We start from the raw sequence: 16,925 nt of genomic DNA, 5'->3' as shown, positions 1-16,925 counted from the left end.
CCAGATCACTGTGCGTACACTCAAGCATGTAGATTCCCATGTGTTCGGGTGCCTTCCTACTACATATGGTTGCTGGCTCACTGTCAGCATGAACAGAACATGGTCTAAGGAGTAGCTTCAGAACAGCCTTTGCAGGCATAACCAAACCATCTGACTCTTCTTCATTTTGGTCTTCTCTGCCATACTGTATTTCACAAAAGTGGCCTGGGGCCACAAGAAATACCAGCAACAGATCGCAAAACCATTAGCCCATGAAGTGTGTTTTTGACTGCTGCCTTATCTTTTCCTATGCCCTTTAAATTTACTTCATTCTGTGAAGTATCTCACCTGTAGCTAAGAAACAACCCCCCAAAACTCCTCTACATGTCAGAAGGTGGAGTTGTTCCTTACTAACCAACAACTAGCAATCAAAAGGTTCACCTTACTACCAACAACACACACAACATTAACAGCCTGGCCCCCACTACAGCAGTGGTTAAGTTTAACACAGCAGTTAAAGCAGGAGAGGGGACAGACACCTTTTACACAGTACACAAAACATCAGCAGCATTACTTTCAAGATCACCATTTTCTGCATCCAACCTCATCGGTACCCGAAAGTGCAAGTCAAAGCCCTTCAGAGTAATAAAACTATATCGCAAAGAATAATACAGGTATTAATTGACCCATTTGCTGTTCAGCACTTGACAAGCTAGGTTAACATAATAAATATTCAAGCAGTTTAAAACTTGTACAATCGGGATATAACTGGATGTCGAAAATATGAATGCAGCAAGACAACCCAGTTAAAAATCTCTGTAATCCACCATCCTCAGAGGAATTCTAGGCCATGCAACCAAAACTGGACACAAAAATTCCTTTTCAGAAACACCTGATTATCTAGTAATTAGGATGTGGTAACGTTGTGAGTATAACAGAGTGTCTACAGGACATTCATGCCAAGTATTACACAACATCTTGCTAAGAACATGATGTTCCCTTTCAACATAGGCCAACCATAGCAACCCTATATAAAACACTACAGTTGATCTAGTGATAATATACTTGTTCTACTGGCTAGTGGTAATCTACTTGCTTTTAAACCACACCAAATATACCTCATGGCACAGTATCTTGCTGATGTGCTTCTACTTTAAGGGGTTAAAAAAGCTTTTCTGCTGTAAAGCACATTTTAATATTGTAAAGATGTTAGAGAAATAAGGGTGTGGCAAGAACCCAGGAAAGAAAATGGGTTTATCAGTCTGTATCTAAACCAAACACTTCCTGGTCATAATAAAGTCTGAGGTGGAAGAAAAATCCAGAACTCTTCCCATCAGTTTCCCCATTTCACTGTATTCTCATACTATGGCTAAACTCCATCAAAATCTCAGTTTACTCAAAAAAATGTGATTCTTCACAGAGGAAATTTATTACTATAAAAATGTATTGTCCTGGGACAGGCTCAAGTAAGTTTATTTGATAAATGGGGTTGTTACATATTTTAATCTTATGACTGGGGGGGAAAAAAAAAGTGGAAAAGTAAGGTATTATGCGAGGAGCTGCCACAATATGCTGTCTCTGATGCCTCTCTGTGGAAATCCAAAAGAAATACGAGTAAGCTGTAAAAATGAAGATTACTTAGATTTTCACAGATAGCATTCATGTGTTAAAACAAATATAGGAAGCCTACAACAAGTCCTGCCAACTGACAAATAAACAAAAAGCCCAGCAAAACCATGTAATCTTTGGATCATTAATGAAACCAGAAAACTTGCTGAATCTGAAGAAAGTGCACAAAAGCCAAAATCCTGCTTTCCATGCCTTTACGTTCTGGACTAGATCAAGCCAAACTACACTTTACTTCTTCACAGCACGGGACAGGCCACACTCTTTCACTGTAGCGTTGGACGCTTACGCCAACTACCCAACTAAAGCATTTTCCCTTCTACCTTGAAATAAACACCTGAAACCACCAAAACTGAAGGATATTATTTTTTTCTTCTACTCTAGGCCAAAGGCCCTCTCTTTTCCATTATGTCTTACTAGTGAGGTAAGCAACCTCCACAGTCCAGAAAAAGGACTCTACACCTCAGGACAGTGCCTTAATCGCAAGGCTAACAGCAAGTCTTGGATGAAGTGAGGACACAGTCCAGTTCTCCAGTGAAACTTCCTCACTTTAGAGAAATAATGCAAGTTTCAGTAAGAAAGAACAAAAAGAAAGATCACAAGAGCATGCAAACACACACAAGCATGAGCAAGAAGGAACCTGATGTTACAGCGCAACAATGTGGGCACTCTCCCTAACACGAATCAAAATCTAGGCCCTGCTCCCAGATTTTGTATTCAAGAGCTGCTGTGTAAAGTGCATAAACAGCGCTGTGCCCAAGGCTGAGAACATCAAGGACACATGCAAACACTGAGGCACGCTAGAAGGTATGAAAATTTTCATCAGGTTCAACGCCCTCAAACCATCTAATATACAATAGGATCTGTTTATGGAATGGGGCCACACCATCAAGGCCTTAGCTGTCAGCTTGACATCCTTAAGTTTTACCAACAACCCTACACTATCAAAACTAAACATTTGCATTCAAGGAGATACTCCTCACTGCCATCATTGTGATGAATTTTGATTCTACCTTGACAACAAGCAAAAGCCAGCTCCAAAAGATAGCTGCAGTTTTGACAAATGTTAACTAACCAACATTAACCATGATCTGTAAACAGACTCTGTGGTTAAATCGATACTGGCAACTTGAAACAGTTTCTCACTATACTAAATCAGTTTTTTACTTTACTTTTGACTTGACCAGACAATCTTACCGCTAGAATCGTTACAGGATTTCCACCTTTTCCCCTTTACTTGTAAATATGTACGTGGTAGCTACTCAATCTCAGATGTACAAGATGGTAAACCTCAGAGTCTTACACTTGGAAAAGAAATAGACATCTCACAGCCTAAAAACATAAACCAATATGTTTCTTCAAAATCCTTCACATGCACTGTCTCAGCCAAGTTACTGTTTCACTGGAATACAGTTTCAAAGTGCTTCAGTTTCCAAGTTCCAGAGACTTCATACTGACCTCTCTGGGGGCTTTTTAAGCTCCTGTGGTGCACAGAAAAATGCTGTACCCTATCCTAACCTATTACAAAAAGTCAGTTGTAAAGTATCAGCTTGACTGTTACCATACTGCTCATCTATTTGCATGAAACTGTACTTACATAAACTGTTTTGTAATCAAGCATGTAATAGCATGCAACTAATGTCAACTGCAGCACGACCACATTGTCTCAAGGAACAAAGTGTCCTTGCAACTACAGCCAACACAAAAAAAAAGAAATCCACAGCACCTGTTGCCTACGCTACCTGTAGCTCATGCATCTCAGTAACGCGCTGAGATTCTGTTGCTTACTGCCACACAATTCCTCACGTCAAAAAAGCCACCCAGCCAGCTGCGTACAGCACTGTCCCCTCAAGAGAAGGACAGCGGAGTGCCGGGGCCGCGGTCCACGCTCACCGGACCGGGACCCACGTGTTCCCCAAAGGTGCTGCCCGCGCCAGTTTTCGCTCCCTCCGGACCCTGGCGCTGACCTTTCGCACAGATGCGGCCGCAGCCCGCGCCCCACAACCGCCAGGGACGCCAGAGCGGAGCCCGGCGGCAGCGCCGAGGGACCGGCCCCGCCGCCACCGGGCCCCTCGTCGGCCGCGGGGCGGGGAAGTCACAGCCGCCCCGCCGCCCTCCTCCTCCTCCTCCTCCTCCACACCGGCCTGACCGCGGCCCCGCGGCGGCACCACCCCAGGCCGGACGCGGGCGGGGGGGCACTGCCGCCCCCCTCCCGCTCCGAGACGGGGGCCACCGCCACCCCTCGGCGCCTCAGCCCGGCCCCACACCGGCGGGGCGGCGTGGCACAGCCGCCCCTCGGAGCCCCCAGCTCCCGCCCCGGCCTGAGTTGGGGGGGGAGGGGGAGGCGGGAGGGTCTGTGCTCCCCACCCCCCGACGCCCCCTCCCGGTCCGAGATGGACGGGGGACGTGCCACACTCACCCCCGGCGCCCCCACCCCGCGGCCCGGCCCGGTCCGAGGAGGGAGTCAAAGCCGGCGCCCCTTTCCTCCGCTACGGTCTGAGATGGGGCGAGGGTGGGGGGGTGTCGCGCCACAGCCGCCCCCGCCCCGGTCTGAAAGGAACCCCAACCGCCCCCTCCCCGGCGGGAGCAGCGGGCCGGACCCCCGCGGCGCCGCCCGCCCCACCGGCGGCCCCGTCCCGTCTCCCCGGCAACGGGAGAGCCCCGGCGCGCGGGGGTTACGTAACCTCGGCCCAGCGGGCGGGGGAGACGGGGGAGGAGGGGGAGCCCCTCTGCCCCCCACGGCTGCCGCCCGCCGCCCCCCTGCCGCCACGGCCAGGGCGCCCGCGGGCCTCCCCCCCAGCCCCGGCCGGTCGCGGGGAGAGCGCCCGGCGGAGCCCGACTCACCGCGCACACCGCGTCCACTCAGCCCGGGGCAGCCCGGCACCGACTTCATACAGGCAGAAACGTGACTGAGCCCGGAGAGCCCGCCCCGCCCGCACGGCCATTGGCCGCGGGCGCGTGACGCCAGCGAGGGACAGAGGAGGGGGCGGTGCGCGCGCCTCCCCCATTGGCGGCGCCGGACGCCGCTCATTTTACATAAGCCTCACGTGTGGCACCATGTTTCCACCGGCAGCCACGATCGCCTCCGAGCCTGCCCCGCCAGCCCGCCCCCCCCCCCCCCCCCCCCCCCGCTGCGGACGCGTCCCCGCGCGACCACCGGAGCACTCACCGCCGGGCGCCGCGCCGCCTCCCGCCGCGGCTGCCGGCAGCTCTGCTCCCCTCCGCCCGCGACGCCCCTCCGCCGCCGGACCGAAGGGCCGAGGAGGGCAGAGGTTACACCACGCCTGAGGGAAGCGGCTCCGCCCCGCCCCCTCGGAGCCGCCCGTGACGTCAGCGCGCGCCCGCCCGCGGGGTGGGCGCGCTCGCCAGCCGAGGCGGGGCGGGGCGCGCGACCCGGCCGCCGACGGCCGCGGCGCGTGCTCGGCCCCGCTGAGGGGGAGAAGCGAAAGGGCGGGCGCGTCGCCCGGGAGCGCCGCCCGCGGCCCTCACGCAGCGCCCGGCCGCCTCGGCGGCGGAAGGGTGGGCGAGGGGCGGCCGGGCCGCCCGGCGAGCGCGATCCGAGGCGGGGGGCGGCGGCCAGGAAGGGCCTCCGGCCGGCCGGCCGGCCGGCAGGAAAAAGCCGCTCTGGAAGAGGCTCCTGCGCGGCCTGAGCGCCGCCGCCGCTAACGGGCTGGCGGGACCCCGAGCTGAGGGGAGCGGGAGACCAGCCCGGCCGGGAGAGCCTCGCGCTCCCGGTGAGAGGGTATTGACGCGCTGCTGGCGGTGCGGAGGCAGGAGCCGGAGCCTTCCGAGATTGCTCTGCCGGGGCCAGCCAATGGCCTGCCGGGCGCTCGGTTCGCTTACATAAGGGAGAAGCGCCCGTATCCCGTTTCGTGGTGTTGCCACCCGTGCTGGGCGCACGCCCTCAAGTTTCGAAACTGACCCCGTGTAGTGTTCAGAAGTTGCCGGGTCGCAAACCAAGGCGTAGGACAGGCGAGCGTGGAGCTTCACCCTTCTCCAGCACCATCCAGTTAGCATCAGTTTGAATAACCACAAAAAGGGTTGAACTAAGAGTTTCCGAGGCATTAAAGGAACGTACTGTACTCTTGTGGAAAACTAGCTCCTGATACGCTGATTACTGTATGATTACTTTCCGTTCCAAATATATAAGAAACAATTTTTCATATTTATTCCAGAAAATTAAATCTTTTCCCCTTCTGTTCAGGCAAAACATTCGGAGAGTATTGGCATTTCCCATCTTAAAGTAAAAAAAGAAAAATTAAAAAAAAAATTTAAAAAATTTCTTGTGACGTTGATCACAGGTTTTTGCTCAAGCCCCCATGCCATCCTAAATTGTGGTGAGAGAGAACCTGAGATTTGAATTCCTACAGTTTAGCGGTGAGATTACCCACTGTTAAATAGTTCAGCATGTTGAGTGGCACTGTTCTAGTCTCCACATCTTCCAAGGAGACCAATCAGTAGCTGAGAAATTAATGATAACTTATCCATATTCTGAACTTCCATTTATCTTCATAGTCACACATGGCAATGCAAAGAAGGAACAGAGGACATGCCAAAGCTCTGTCAGTCTTGGTGTGAATACAAGCAGTCTAGTGTAACAGCATTTTTGCACTCACTGTATACGTGTAATTGCTCCATAGGATGTAACACGGTAGAGGGCCATCAGGGCTTCCACTGTTTATCTGCAAAATGAGGTTAATGCCGCTTCCCTCCCTCGCTGTGGTGTTAGGGATAAGTCCATTAGGTACATAGATATTTAAGCTATGACTGTTACAGAAACAGCCTGTGAGCAAGTACTGTGGAGTATTTAACTCCTGGAGAGGAGTGGGGGTGGGCAGCGGAAGCATTAGGACCAGATTCTGCAACTGGATTTGTTGCAATGCACAAGTCAGCTTATCAGGATCCCATTCTTGGTTTGTACTCCTCTGAGGAGTCTAATTTAAAGACTAATCCTAATTAGATCTTCTCTGTGTGGTTTGGTCAACTTGCTGTTAGGACTTCACATCCAAAATTTCATCATCTTCTCTGTTTAAGTTCTCTGCTTTAGGGTTGGTTGGGTTGGAGGGATGTAGAATGACATTCTTGGTTTCCATGGGATGTTGTTTTTCATGTTATGTGCCAAAAATACCCGTCTCTGGCTGTGTGCTAAGGGCTATACCTCTTAACCACAGATTCGAAGTAAGGCAGTTCAATCAAGGCAAAACTTTGAGGTCTTCCCCTGCCCTGTGAGTCTGCAAGCATGAGGAGCTGGAGGCAAACTATGGCACTACACTAGAGCTGAAAGAGTTTCCAGATCAAACAGAACAGAAGACACATTCATCACTGTAGTGGAGCATGCCAGTTCTAGCAGGCGAACTGTAATCACCACCACCAGAAATAGCAAGTACCTTTTCCATCCTAGTAACTACCAGAGGCATTACTTCAGTTCTGCTTATTTTAAAGGGATACTAAACAGTTATTTTGGTCAAGCTTACAGGAATCATTTTTAAGTTCTATTCCTGCCACCTTTTAGTGTTTATGGCTTTCTATTTAATTTACCAAAAACAGGGGAAAACAGTGTTACTCAAAATGTGATTGTGCATCTTGAACCAGTTCAGTCCAAATTTTTCTGTCATGCCAATTTTCTGAACACTGCAATCGTGTATAGATACAAGTTATTCCAGGCAACACCAATATGAAATAAGAAGAAGGCAAGCACATGGCTTCTGGAGGAGTGAATATTACTACTGACTCAATGGCTCATCTGCTAAGAAACAAAGCAAAAGAAAATGGTTGCAAAATGCTACAGGACAAAATTGTTTTGATTTTAAGGTCTCCCTACCCAGTAAGGAGCTATAGCATAAGGGTTTTAATAGCAGCATGAGTAAAATATGTGTGTGTGTGCATACACAAAAAGTTTTGAAGAACACAAAGACTGTAACAAAAACATTTAAATGGTTGTGGGGTTTTTTTTCCAGCTTTGTTTATTTTTTTGTATTCAGTTGTAACTCTTGGAGCATGGTGAGAACAAATCATTCATACATAAGGCAAGCCCTTTATGTACATCCGTTTCACCACATAACACACCACATCTCACACTAACATTCATCCAAAGGGGCTTTTGGTTCGTGAGGTGGGGCACTGTCCTGCTTTAAATTCTACCTGGCTCCCTCATTTGGTTTTGCAAGGCAAATATCAGTCTGTATGAAACACCATGAAGACAGCAGGCCTTCTTAAGTAGGGTCCATCCATAAGCAGGCAGGTTTGGGTCTTGCTGTTTTCTTTTAACTGCACAGCTCAAACTGCACTGCTAATACGTAGTTTCCACATGCTGTTGAATCTCTTCCTTGCCTAGCTTTTTTTCCAGCATAGTATCTTTCTGAAATCACAAAAGATTAATTGGTAGAACTAGGCCTTTTCTTTTTTTTTTTTTACTGCAAGGATTTTACATGGAAAAAAAAGTCATTTAGAAAACCTTTTTTTTTATGAAATTACCCCTGCTTCTCGCACTTTCCAATATTACCAGAACTTTAGATACACACACACATAAAATCTGAACTTTTTCCCAGCATACTTAAAAAATAGAATCTTTGCTGAACAGAAGTATTTCAGTCAGTTCTGATAGGCAGCAACATATTGACAATATCAACATTTTTTGGGGAAAAAAAAAGAATCAAGTCTTTCAATGTGGAAAAAAAAAAGAAAGAGAATTTGAGACTTCCTGAAAAACTACATGAGGATGGCTTTCTTGGGTTTGCTACTGTTAAAGCAATAGGGCTCATCTTTTTCAAGTAACTATGCTTCCCTATCCATTTGTCCACTTGCAAAAGTTACTTGTTTCAAGTTATACCACAGCACTGATGGAACTATATATTGTTAAAAAAAAAAAAAAAAAAAATCAATATTTTGCAGCTGGAGCCCACGTCTAATTCTTCATTTCCTAAGTCTTAATTACTCATCATTTACAATGATGCTGGCAGTCATTGATTCTTGCAAAGATCCGGAAAGGCTTTTTTGTTAATGAGCAAAAGACATCACTGTTACTGAGCTGCAGCTCAGAAGTCCTTTGCAAAGGTGCATGGCTGTCCCCAACCAGAAAAACTTTCCTAAAAAGTTCTGGGGAATGTAATTTTTCATTCTGTCCCCTTTCTTACTGTTTTATAGTTATTTTTATTAAATTCAGTTTCTGTTGGCAACTTCAGTGTAATTTTAAGTTCCAAATATCTTGAAAAGTGACACATAAAGAAGCCCTGAATTGTTCTGTTTTAAAATGACTAGAAAGATACAAATGGAAGGGGTGTACCTCATCACTGTAACTACATGTGCCTATCCCCAAGTCTGTTAATCTGATTTCAGAAGCAAAATACAGCTCTGAGCACTCCAGGTCCGGGATCCTGCTGTTTATTGTGTATTAAACAACTCATTTTCTGCAGTCGGCCTCACAGAAGGCTGAAGAGAGCCTGAAATTGATCCACAGTGCTAAAAAAGGGTTTTAAGCTTCCTGTATAACTCAGAGAGTGCTAGTTTGTGATTTTGCAGTCTAACTAAGGTGATCAAAGACCTTATACATCCACCAAAAGGAACAGTCCTACCACCTCCACTGAGTTAAAAATTAGAGATTATGCAACTGTACTGTCAGTCAGATTAGGAAACTGATTTGACTGAAAACATCCCATGGAAGAAGTTTTTGGTTGGCTCACATCACAGCTGCAGGAGCGCAAAAGCCAAAACAGAACAGGATGGAAGAACACGTTTTGGGTTGCAGCACGTGTCCAAGACCTATTGTACATGGAATTACAGAGTTAGGCACTTAAAATGAAATTTGCATGTCATTAGACTAGCATAAGTGAGCTAGTGAGAGATGCCAAACAGAAAAGTGCATTCTCATTTCTGCCTGTGTTGGATTTATACACCCTCTTCTGCCCTGAAAGAAAGTGACTACATCAGGTTGGGGCTCACCATTCAAAACTATCCAGACTTAGATGCCAAAGACAGCTTTCACAAGGTTTCTGAGCTGATCTAACATTCCGCTTTCATCAAGTGGGGGCAGTGCTGCTCTTCACCCATCCCTGCCACCACTACCACCTTGCTGCCATGTACTCATGGTTACGTGGTCTTAACCCTTGCTTTTGCCCACTCTGCTACGTACTTGGCCCCTCAGTGAGCCAGTTCAATTTGTTAATCTGTCAGAAAGCTTTCTGTGTTAGTTTTCTGCCTGTTAAGCAATTGAATGCTTGGTGAGAAAGTACACCTCCAAGTCCAGGCATGGCGTGGACAGGGCATGGGAAAGGTCTTTCAAAGGCAAGGAGACAGCAGAATAACATTTCCACAGCTTTTGATACCTGAGGCACAATACTTTCTGGATTAAACATGGCCACACATAGCAGATGTCCTTGAGACACCTGGATTCCTCAACACACACCTAAGCAGCCAGGCCTATGACCTGGTGCTGGGCATGTAACACGGTGCATCCCAACCTTTGACTCCCCACAACCACTGGTTCCTATGCACGCTCTTGGTATTGGTTTAAATTGGTTTAAACTCTGTATGTACTGACCAGAGTCAGTTTACTGACCTCCATAGCATTTATGATCTCCTTTTGGACTCACTTCAGTAGAGTGAAGTGTTATCACTCCCTTACCAAAAATGGAGAGAGACATACCTTCCTTTAAAAACAGAGTAAGGACAGAGAGACAAGATCTGAGTACTGGCTTCCCCACCAGTAAGCATTTATGCAATTTTTATTAAATAGTCATTACATAAAATGTTGGACAAGGTCTTGACACAGGATTGGAGCTGGACTTTTTCTTGTTCCCAGGTAAGCTCCCAATCATTGTGTCACGGAGTCACGCTGCTGCTTTTAGCTACTAGGAATCTAGAGGCACAATTCTTCCTTAATTTGTTCTCATTTTAAAGAAAGAGATTATAACATTAACAGATTATAACAGAAACATTTGTAAGAAATTGGATGCTAAGTAGCAGACTAGCTAGAATCTGTTCTAACACACCTACAACTCTGCTCATCACAGTCATAGGCATAACTTAAGCCAGACCATCAGGCATTCCTTCTACTAAGAATGCTAATTATAGATCAGTGATTTATAGTTGGTGAGGAAAGAAGAGCCAAATTTTAAATGAGAAAGAGCCTCTTTCTGTATAATTCTGAAGTGTCTCTTAATTAAAAACACTTCATTTTCAAATTGAGTTTCCCATTACTGTTCTGCCTCAATTAGTTTTCCAGCATTAGTTCACACATGAGCTGTTTTGAACTGAACATTGCTGCTACTGAAGTCAGTGGAAGCTTGGTTTTGTTTTCCAGAGAGGGTGTATACTGACTGGCTGAGTTTGCTTCATGAAGAGAAGCCTGACATACCTGGCCACACTACTGGAAAACAAAGTAGGGATTTTAATAAGCCTTTCAGGCACTGCAGAAGTCCCTTGTAGATTAAGTCAATTCAAGATACTTCAGTAAATAAAGTTTCACAGATCGTGTCCATAAATAAATTAGACATTTCTGATAAGCAATCAAATTCTTTTCTTTTAATCTTAATAAATTAAAAGAAAAAGGACAACTCATTTTGCACGCTGTCATTGATCCACAGCATCAAGGAGTGAAGGACTGATACAAATTCTATTAGGATAACTCCCTTTGATTTAAATAGCTTTGGGAACTTGCTCTAAAGAAGACAGTAACTGAAACAAAGAGGGCAGAAATCTTTCCCATCTTTGTGGATTATCTGGTGTTTAATTGGTGTGAGCTTAACTACAGCCCTTTCCTCAGTGCAGCTCCAGGGAGACTTTCCTCGCCTACCTGGTTTCCCAGGTATATAATTTCTTGGAAGTTATGTAGCTGAAACATCCTTTGGACTTCTTCCTATCCATCACATTTGTAGACACCGGCCAATAAATTTAAAATTATCAGGTGAATGGGGAGAGGCAAGCAAGCAGACAGAATCAAAGCGATCACATAAGCCTTATTTACATAAAAAAACCCCACTAAAATATAGCACTCATTGTCATAATGAGACATATTCTATCCACTTGTAACATGTGATACTTCACTAGCCATAAGAGAACTTTGGAATTCAATGCTTCTGTTGTGTAACTACACAATAAAAGAAATTAAACAAACCGTTTAATTCAGTCAAAAGGAAACAAAACAAAACAAAACCAAACCCTTACATTCCTTGAAGGTGAAAGGTTAAAGGGCATAAAAGGGAAGCAGGAGTTAGGAGTCCTAAGTAATATTAGCTAATGTTTGCTCATTAGAGGAAAGGCTCCTGTCACCTTAAAGCACTGTGCTACAGGAAAGCTAAGGAAATATAGTTGGGAAAAAAAGGGTAGTTAGAGCAAAACAAAAAGATTGAAAGAAATCTTACCTTGCCAAAAAAGCAGAGGCATGAGATATGCCTCCTGTAGGCAATCATAAAAATGCTGTAGGGCTCATCGTTTCCTTGGTGTCTGGGTAGAAAACTGGGTAAGCATCAGGATTTCTTTTTTTCTAGTGTGTTTGAAAAACATATTTGGCTGCCTTTCAGCACTTTTATCAATCTGGGTAATTTACAATGATTATTTTGTGTGCCCAGCCCTGCTCTTTCACAATGCATTACTAACCAGCTATTGTTAATAATCCTGGTAGCTTTTGCTGGCTTCATTTAACACTGAAGAAAGCAGTGCTTAGTTACAGAGGCCGATTCCTCTCATGCAGTAATAGCATTATTGTTCTTTTTTAAATTAATACAGCGCAGGGAAAACAGTGACTTGGAGCAACCTTAGAGTACATCTGCATTGTAGGGACAGCCTATGAAGGCATATTCAAGCCAGCTTTAAAATACTGGAAACTCCCTGGATAGGTACAGATCTCAGTGTGGATGCAGAGCCCACCCAAGGAGCTCAGTCAGTGCTGAGACATTTAGCCCATTCTGCTAGAGCATTCCTCCAGCTGGCTAGTGCAAAGCAGGTTTGGGTAGGCTGGTCGCTACTGCAGTCTTTGCAGCTGGTATCCTCCTGAGTGGTGGTGCCTAACAAGTGTGCTGAAGTATTTCCTTATGTGTTCTCCTGCTCATGTGATTACTAGAAAGAGGGTAATTTCCCTCTGCAGAACAACTTTGTACCTTTACTTTTTTAGTTTGCATATGGTCCTATCTGGGGTTCACTAGCAAGAGTTACCTAGCTTATGTTAAGAAGGGTGATAAAAGCAACATGTTTTGACTAAACTTAATGGCTCGTATTTAAACAGTAGGCTCATCTACTTCAGCTGTTAACCAAAATTAGTTGCTAAGTTTTATTATCTCTGCTCTTCTAACCTGAATTAGTCCAAGGCATGTGCACATATCTTGCAGCGTGGAAGGAAAATCTGAGTTTCAGCAGAATTTCTGCCCACCCCCCATATAGTATATAGTAAGTTACCTACTGTGGCATTTAAGCAACTTTACCAAAACTAAAAACGGAATAACTTTAAGCTGTCAGTTTTTTCTTACCTGCAAGTCAAAGAATTTACAAATCAGTCAGGCCAATTTAAGCCTTTCCTTGCCTTTACCTCTAGAAGGAACAAGGTAGGTCTGAACACCAGCAGAATTTGAGGTGGTTTGGCCTAGTTAGAGTGGATGCGTGTGCTACTCTTCCAGGCACTTCAGAAAGCAAACCAAAAAAGGGAGAGTTTTTAAAATGACAGATTTTATACTTCACTGGAACCTAATAATGAATAAATCAACTTTTCTTGTCATATACTGACTGTCTACTGAGACAACATCTCCTCTTCTCAAGCTCTAAAATGCAATCAAAGTGCGTTGTGTCACTATCTAAAAGCCATTACCTCACTGCAAACTTGATCATTACTGCTTGGACTCGGGTCCCTAAGAAATACAGATCAGTGCTCAAGAACAGAGACATGGCACTCCACAACTTGTCATGAAGCCGTTACAAGTAACCATGCCTCAAATCTTGAGATGGAGCATCTTGTAATTCACACTGAGTTAATGTGAATGTCAGTTACAGAAGCCAAATCTATTTCAACAAACTCTTTCCCCAGCTACATGGTGGATTATAGTACAATGAATTGTATAGGGAGACCATTAACAAAATATACTTGAAAATTGCACTGTGCCCATCTAGACACAGACATTACTGGTAAAGTGAATGCACTCCATTGTTTCCAACTTTGGATGCCACTGCAAGTTAATTATGTAGGATCAGTCCACTACAAGCAAATTGAAGCAATAGTAGACCTAGTATGAGGACTAGTGTATTGCACATTCAGAAAATTATGCTGCTATTTGCATGCTGTAATAGCTTAATCTGAGATGAAGCCTTAGCTCCACTTATATAATCGAGATTTTTTGTTGTTGTTGGCATCAGTGGAGTTGAGATTTTATAATACCAAAAATATTTCACAAATAAAGTTCAAATTTTCAAAGTTTACCCTGACAGGTTATAATTTCTATTATCTACTTTCTCAAAAAGAGCTTTACCAAAGTGATTATTGGTATACCACAAGGTGGAGAAGCAAAGGCATAGCAGGAATTAATTTCTTAGCCCCTTGGTAAGAAAACTGAGTGTGACAGTTGAGCACTCTTGGGTGTGAAGTCACATGGCCAAGCCTTGATGGGTTGGTCAAACTAGATAGAAATCTCCTTATTGCAGAACCCTGTTCTCATCTCAACACAATTATTATTATCATCATCAAGGATGATGCTCTGTCCTCAGCACACCAACATTTTGTATTTTTAAAGCTTTTTGGTTTTAAGTCCAGGACATAGAACTGTTCATTCGTTAGTATTGGTATTAGTATTGTTAGTATTGGCATGTCAGTATCTGCTGCTAGAGGCGATTACATTGTGAGAGCTTGGACATCATCAGAGAAGATGTAATTGTGGAGGGACAATTGTTTCAAACATGCTCCTGCAGCAGAGTAAGTGGCGTGTGAGAACGCTGTTCAGAGCTGACTGAAGAACTCTTTGTTTTCCCTTCAGTTCTAGCTTACTGACTTTGGTGAAACCAGTTACTAAAAGGGAAGGTAGAGAATGTTCTTAAATGAGTCATGTTTGTTCTATGACTGTCAGACTACATCTGTAACTGGTTCAGTAGCTCTATTCAACTGGCGAGGTCATCCCCATGCAGCACATGACACAGGGAGCCTTTGTACAGACAGCTGCAGGCAACATGCTTCACATTGGCTCCTGACTTAAGAGATGTTCCATGAAGGGATCAACAGGTACTTCTCCACATTGATGTGGTGTTTTCTGATGCTTGCAAGAGTACAAGAGCTAAAACACGTTAGAAACTTAGAGCCTTTCCTTATAAGACAAAGGTGCATTTATATTATATACGTGTTTTTTAAACAGGAGTTGAAAGAGCTTATTAAGGACAAATGAGACAACATAATCAGTCACCCTGAGCAACACCAAACCAGAGAATGCCAGTATGTAGGAGGCAGCCCTGGAAGCATCAGGAGAATACAAAGACCTTGATGGCTTAGTCAAAGTGTGCAACCATTGTGGCTAGGCACAAATCTTCCGATTTCTTTTTTCATAGAGAAAGTAGGGAACATAAGACTTAAATGAAATTACTTGAGAAGTAATACCTCTTGTAGACAAGAGGGAAAACAATATTTCTCTTTCAGCACCACGAAACAGAGAACAGGTAGGATGAAGCAGAGAGAGATAATGAGACAATGCCAAAACCATAAAGGAAAATGCCGTTAAGTTTGAGAAATTTGAAGCCTATGTTGGGAACACCCCAGTGTTCCTTGTGGCATTACAGTTTCAGATGCTTGCTTTCTGCATCCTATTCACAGTTAAACTAACTCACTGGATTCTGAGCTGAGAAGAGGAACTCCTCCCCACCCCTCTGGCCATCTGACACAGACTAGGAAGAATTTTTGGTTTTCTCTCCTCCGTAGCTTTCTTGGATCATTAGGAAGTTTAACAAAGCCTGGGTTGGTGCAGAGCTATATGATGCTGGCGACACCTTTGATCTATCCAGCTCTTTCAGTGCACTGTCGTTATGGCTTACTACAGATTATATCACAGAGGCATGCACTGTATGGTATTGGGAAGTTTTTCCAGGCTCCCAGCGAAGCTGGACTATGGAGCAGGTGTTCTCTAGGCTAATCCAGAGAATATGTAAATAACCTGATGCTGTATTGTACATCTTCTAGTAAAAAGAACAACCTGCCAGTTATTAGATAGTACTAGAAGTTTAATTATCAAATCCACTAACTACATTCAACAGAGTAAAGCTGCATTATGGCCAACAGAAGGTAGAAAAGCCAGGCTTACTTGCCTTTGTAGAGCAGCTCAGCTAACAGCTGTTAGATTATAATTAGACTGTTCAGATGCTAAGGGAAAAGGCGAGGGTGTTATTTCTGCAGAATCATTCTAAAAGCTGCCTTAAAAGTGTAATAACTCAGTGCATTTGGTACCAGGAAATTCTGATAGTAAAATGCATTTAGTATGTCTACCACATCATGGTAAGAGCTTTTGATGATAGATGCCCAAACCACAGGTGGTGTCTCTAGGTTATGTTCCTCTAGATTTGAAACACCTGGGAAAGAAAAAAAAGATGGTTTGTTTTTATAATAGTCATCATCGCTGCCTAGCTCATTCTCATATAAAGCTCTAGCAGTCTCAAGATTACCTGCTTTTCTTCTCAGACTGCAGTTGTGACCATCTTTAGTCATGTGAGACATTTTCTTGAAATTTTAGATGTCAGGAGCACTTAAAAGCTTCTTCCTCATTCACTTACCTCCGTGTACTTCAGCTCACAAAGCGAAGCATATAGACAGTCACTCCAAGGTTTGTTTTATCTTTGAACTATCTTCTGTTGACTTTCCAAAGTATATCTAAATCCCAGAGCTCTTCACCCCACATAACTTAGCAACCCCTAAGAAGCAGTCCGTCCTTTTACTCCCTGAACTTCCATGAATTATGCAAATCTTCTATCTGAGCAGCATGCAAAAATACATTAGATTTTTCATATAATCTTACTGATTCTGCCATATCCACCTTAATCTCCCCATTACATTACACATAATTTCATTTTCACTTGGTTTTATCATTTGCTAGAATCCTTTGTAAGCTCAAAAGTCAGAAATCGGGATCTTTTGTTTCAACAAAACTGTTCTAACTACACAACCTGACTATAAGAGTGCTAATGGAGTATCAGCCCATTGTGCTCTCTTAATTATTAGCATAAGCCTCATTTTGGGTTTGATCAATTTCCTGTGTTCTTCAGTATCACATCCATATGCACTGATCAGCCTAATTCATCCTCTCGCTTAGTCCTTAGTTGCTATTTTATGTAGATCAGAATACGCACCGTATGAAATCAATGATTGCTTT

General features: G+C 44.4%; 1 protein-coding gene across 4 annotated transcripts in view; it reads right to left on the bottom strand.

Moving 5' to 3' along the window:
• PER2 (period circadian regulator 2) overlaps nt 1-4,552 on the bottom strand; it is a 50,377-nt gene extending 45,825 nt beyond the window's left edge. For all 4 annotated transcript variants that reach the window (XM_041126638.1, XM_041126637.1, XM_041126639.1 and 1 more), the window contains exon 1: nt 4,450-4,552. The gene's annotated coding sequence lies outside the window, so the exon portion shown is untranslated. The remainder of the gene's footprint in view (nt 1-4,449) is intronic.
• Nucleotides 4,553-16,925: the final 12,373 nt, after the last annotated feature.

The sequence above is a fragment of the Aquila chrysaetos genome, chromosome 10, assembly GCF_900496995.4.
Source record: "Aquila chrysaetos chrysaetos chromosome 10, bAquChr1.4, whole genome shotgun sequence".
In the NCBI taxonomy this organism is placed as follows: domain Eukaryota; kingdom Metazoa; phylum Chordata; class Aves; order Accipitriformes; family Accipitridae; genus Aquila; species Aquila chrysaetos.
Note: the sequence above shows the minus strand (reverse complement) of the source record. Positions and strands in the feature narration are given on the sequence as shown.